Source organism: Nanorana parkeri, unplaced genomic scaffold (genome assembly GCF_000935625.1).
Source record: "Nanorana parkeri isolate BGI_ZX_2015 unplaced genomic scaffold, ASM93562v1 scaffold2752, whole genome shotgun sequence".
Lineage (NCBI taxonomy): Eukaryota > Metazoa > Chordata > Amphibia > Anura > Dicroglossidae > Nanorana > Nanorana parkeri.
Window position 1 is genome coordinate 13,963 of NW_017309020.1, and position 6,079 is coordinate 20,041.

Genomic DNA, 6,079 nt, shown 5'->3' on the forward strand with positions numbered 1-6,079 from the left:
ACACTCAAATCACCTTACTCCAAATTACCGGAAGAGGGCAATGTTGGACTAGGAATAATTTTAGATTTTTCCTTAAAATTCCAATACTATCCCATGAGATGACCTCTGACCTAAGTCTATAAAATTAAGAATTAAACAGATATCTTGACATACCGTGTCAGACTTACCGTCTCTTTAAGAGATATATAGCTTGAGAAAGTCTGAGCAAGAAAAACAATTTATTTTTCTTCTCCATACATTGAGGATGAAGTCATTTGTACTAAGATACAGAGGTTACTCACATTATTTTACTGATTACAACACTAACAATATACCCAACATAATTATTTGTACTTTTTAAAAAAACCCACCATATTAATAATATATACTAATATGTGTCAGTAAGTACAACCAAATAATATATATGGTATATAGGTTGAATATCGTAAAAATATATTAAAAAATATAAAATTACTCAATTAAGTAAGTATGTAGATGCTTCATGCAATACTAATAATACAATTGAAAGTATTGCTAATACCATCCCTATCCAAGAATAATACTGTATATAAGGTAACTTTTATAATGAGCTCTTTTTCCTATGATGGGAAAAGGGGGAAAAAAATATCATGGTAGCCTCTTTTGTTCTTTGTTAAGTTTGAGACATGGCAATTTCATCAATCTCAGTCTCAGTCTGGCCCCATGGTCAGTCCTTATCTCGTTGTTGTCTGATACCCCCACAATTTACAACCAGGCCCGGCGCAAGGCAAGTAAGGCGGGCGCCTTACGGCGCTGCAGGGTGAGGGCGGACAATTCACCTTATATATTCACCTATATACTGATAGAATAGACAGAACAAAGATGGCTGCCAGGATGCCCATATTGCAATATGTAGAATAGTACGCATAGGCCTTATAGTTTAATTCCTTTTAGCCCCAAATAGTTCCTACAGTGCTATTACACAATCCCTCTCTTTTGTATAAAAACACATTTATTAGATAGATTTTCCATGAAAATATTGATACCCATCCATAAAATGCTTCAAATCAAAGAGTACAGAAGATACAACAAATCAATCCACATCCATGGGGCAATATAGTGCAGGTACAATCAAGTGTCATTCAATATGTAATCAGCTTTAGACCTACGTCCAGATATATATTTTTATCTTTCTATTTGCTGCGTTCTTGTGGCAAAGTGTGTTTGGAAGAGTTTCACATCAAGCTTCCTCAGGAACCTGACTTGAATCTGCATTGGTTTCAAGAAAGATTATTATTTTTTTTATCATCTCTTCATTGGCGTATTTGCACAAATCGTTAATATTTCTCAGATACATCATATAGTAACACAGTGACAGTTTTGCATGTTTAAAGGAAAACACGTGTGCTTACTTTCTTTCTATAAGTTAATTATTATTCTCTCTCTCTCTCTCTCTCTCTCTCTCTCTCTCTCCTTTCTCTCTCTCCTTTCTCTTTCCCAATGTTATATTTATACTATTTAGTGTACCCTGTGATGTTCAGACTTGTTTCACATTTTTACTTCTTTATTTTTCTTTCTTCTGGGATACAATCAATCTAGTTGCAGGTAAGTTATCCGGGTATTGAATTTTTATGTCTTACATAGTTACATAGTATTTGAGGTTGAATAAAGACGTAAGTCCATCAAGTAAGAAAGAAAGAAAGAAAGAATTGCCTTCATGTATTTGCACAAATCGTTAATATTTCTCAGATACATCATATAGTAACACAGTGACAGTTTTGCATGTTTAAAGGAAAACACGTGTGCTTACTTTCTTTCTCTCTCTCTCTCTCTCTCTCTCTCTCATTCTCTCTCTCTCTCTTTCCTTTCTTTCTTTGTTTCTTCTGGGATACAATCCATCTAGTTGCAGGTAAGTTTCCGGGTATTTAATTTTTATGTATTGCTTTTACAGATCTGGTATTTAAGGGATTCTAATGAACCTATTTAATTCATTACTGGATACAATGTATTTTCAAAGGAGCGCTCCTGTTCTGACAGTCGGGATGGTTTACTAAGAAAGTTGAGAATTTTTACTTAATAGATTTGCTTCAATTATCTTATCATGAGAAAGCAAATTCATCGTCTGCACATGATTGGGTATTTAATGCGAGCACAGCTAAAATTTAATAGCTGAAGATTCTAAACTCCTTTAGTAATTTAACCCAAATGTATCTAGACAATGTCACAAAAATAATGATGTTCCCTACTTCATTTATAGGTATGAGTGCAGAAATTTCAGCAAATATGGATGTCGCCACAGCTGAACAGTGAACACATGTCCCCACAGCAGAACACGTGTCCCCACAGCAGAATACAGCCCCCCCCCACAGCAGAATACATGTGCCCACAGCAGAACACATGTCCCTAAGGCAGAATAGTATTCTGCTTTGGGCACATATATTCTGAGAATACATGTCCCCAAAGCAGGATACATGATCCCAAAGCATAATTCCTCTCACCAGGCTGCATGCCGATCTCACTGGGCACATGGACATCTGCAGTGGCTCTGCGGGGCACTCCACCTCACCGGCGATCTCATTGTCACAGGTCGGCTCAGATTATGAGGCTGAGTGAAAGTCACTCACCTCATAGTTCTCCTTTTAACTTTTACTTCAAGACTACCCTGTCCACAGGGTGACAACGCTGCTGTACAATGTCACTTCAAGTAAGCAGCGTTGCCACTTTATTACAGGAAATAGGAAAACAACAAATGTACAGGCAGGATCACTGGGAACAAAACTTTACAGGGGAGTACTCACTAAAGACTGCTGTGTAAATGCTACTCAGACTGCACCATGCATGTCAATTGTGATTTTGCACACAGTTGCACAACTTTTAAATGTTTATTTTATGCTTCACGGCTGATTGATAGAAATATATTTTGTTTTGCAAAAGAAGTACAAGAAATTAAACAGGGAGATGAAATGCGCCCAGATCCAAATAGTAAGTTATAGAATGAGAAATGAATGAATACCTTAATATGTAGGGCTGTTACTGATTAAATTTTTCGTGTTCGATTAATCAAAAAATTTTTTAATCGATTAATTTCGATTAATTATAACGCGCATACAGATCCAACTACATTGGCCTATACACATACAGCACAGCAATGGAGTAATAAAATGAACTAGGATCACACTAATCCAGCACGTTATTAATCTCACGTGCCCCACTCAATATGGCCGCCGCTTGAGTGGGGCAACTCAGAATAATAACGTGCTGGATTAGTGTGATCCTAGCTCATTTTATGACTTCATTGCTGTGCTGTATGTGTATAGGGCATTGCTGTGCTGTATGTGTACAGGGCATTGCTGTGCTGTATGTGTATAGGGCATTGCTGTGCTGTATGTGTACAGGGCATTGCTGTGCTGTATGTGTACAGGGCATTGCTGTGCTGTATGTGTATAGGGCATTGCTGTGCTGTATGTGTACAGGGCATTGCTGTGCTGTATGTGTATAGGGCATTGCTGTGCTGTATGTGTATAGGGCATTGCTGTGCTGTATGTGTACAGGGCATTGCTGTGCTGTATTGTGTATAGGGCATTGCTGTGCTGTATGTGTACAGGGCATTGCTGTGCTGTATGTGTACAGGGCATTGCTGTGCTGTATGTGTATAGGGCATTGCTGTGCTGTATTGTGTATAGGGCAATGCCTTGGCTGGCGCTCGTGCAGAAAGTTTCTTGGGCAAACATACCGGCCCAAGTGGCTCTGTCAGCTAACGAAAGGAAGGGGGGGGATCTGCGACGGGACTCCCGGAAGCCGGCGGAGAGGTGAGTATTTTCATTAGCGATCAAAAAAATGTTAATCGATTAATCGAGAAATTAATTGTTTATTTACACAGCCCTAGTTAATATCCATTCTGATAGCAGTTTGCTCAATCCCCATCACCGGGTTTGATGAGCCAGTCCTCCAGCTTTTTTATTAATTCTCAAAAAGAAAGAAAAATCTGCATTCCAAGGAATACCGACTGTGTACATCAGGTATATGAGCAGCTACCCAGCTCTGAATCTCCTGGCTCTCATCCTGCAACTCCAAAAATGAAAGCCCGAGTCTACTTTAATGTTTTTAAAGGGAGTCCAGGAATTTAACAAATAAAACAGTTCTCCTCTCCCTGCAATACTTCCCTCCTCTCCGGGGTTTGACCATTGCTGGAGAAGGGGTGAGGAGGACCTTGTGTAAAAGGTGCCCATACACATTGCGATTATCGTTCGGAAGATGAACGGGATCGGGATTTCGTACGATAATCGGCCAGTTGATGGAAAGTGAACAATCATAATCAGTGGTGTATTTTGGTTTTGTGCTGCCCTAGGCAAGACTAAACCTCAGCACCCCCCCACCTTTAATCTAAATTAGCCCCACCCCTTCCTGTTTAAGACATTTTACATAACCTGTCAGTCGCAGGACACAGCGTGCACGGTGTATCTAGTTTTATGACGGGTTGCGCCATCAACGTAGCGTGAGGCTCTAGTTCTACCTTTGCAATAGCCGCCTTCTCCATTCCTGGCTTGATGGGCTCCCTAGTTCTGCAGCTATAATAACCATTCTCTCCTGCCCTGCCATGCTGTGCTAGTCTCTAGTTCTGCAGCTGCAACACCGATCTTCTGCCTTCATATGCTGGGCCCTCTAATTCTGCAGTTACCCATCTTCTGCCTCGGCCGCTGGGCTCTGTAGCTTGCCCCGCTCTAGAGACAAAACCCTGCACGGAGCTTATAGGCTGCACTTCCCCGGACTCACCACCACTGGAGGTGCCGATGAGCACGATGACCATCTGGATCTGAGCCCAGGGGTCCCGCTGCCTGAAGTCAGAGATTTGGGTGCCGCTTTCCCAGGGAGGTCCGGCGCATGATCTGCCAGTGCATCCGGAAGAAAGTCACACACACCAATACATCGCACAGCATGTTGACCACCAGGAAGAGGAAGGAGCTGCAGACGGCATATATGTTGGAGTAGGCGGCTTAACACATGACTGGCCAGACTACTAATTAATAATAGAGGGTGAGTTGGAGGAAAATTTTAAAGAGCAACTCCAGGGAAAAAAAATGAGATGTAGCTCCCTGGCCCACCAGACATACTCTATGAGCTTGTATCACAATATTTAATTGTTAGCAAGAATGCAATTATTTTGCTATATACTGATAGCTACCCATTTAGTGACAGGAGAGTCTATGTATGACTGTTGTACAATTGAATGGATTGCACACTTTGCTCACATATATATTGTTATATCGTTTCAGGTGAGCACTTTGTGATTAGACACAGAACAGACCTGATAAGCAGAGTGCCGTTGCCAGACCCCATATTGGATGAGCTTAGATCACATAGTATTTTATCCGATGAAGAATACGTTACTGTACGCAGTGAACAAACCTCCCAGAACAAGATGAGGAAACTCTTTGACTTTGTCAGATCTTGGGGAAAAAGAGAAATGGATACATTGTATAAAGCTCTCAGGAAGCACAACGGTCCACTGATCAGAGACCTGGAAGAAAAGATCGAGTAGAGGCACAGGACACTAAATCTTTACACCACAAAATAAATGTATCATCGGGCAGAGCGTCAGGAATAACAACTGTACTATGTGTTGTAAAGCAATCTTCTTCAGTCCAACTCGGCATTTTATTAAAAACAAAATTGCATTTTACAGATGTGACATTTACCAATCTTTAGTAATGAGAGCGGCAGCCTGGACTGACCATAGAGTGAAACGCCTGGAAATGTTAATTTTGCCTACGCAGTACCCTAATGGCCATTTCCATACAGACACACAGAGCAGAACAAGGCACGGTGAGTCAGTCATGGGGGAAAGGAGCGGCAGCAGAGAGACCACAGGCAATACTGGTGACTATCTGTCCTTTCCCTGGCCGTTTTTAGGCTCCAAAGTTTAGGTTCTCTTTAAGAATGTTCTCTTGACATAACCAGTTTGAAAACATCTACTAGCAGCTCCATCCTATGAGGATGCATTGGTTTCTATTTGAAGGGGAACTGTAATTGTTGTGGATCCATGCAATTTTTAGAAATATACATTTTAAGATGATCTTTTATACATTATTATACAGGATTTTTATATATATATATATAAAAT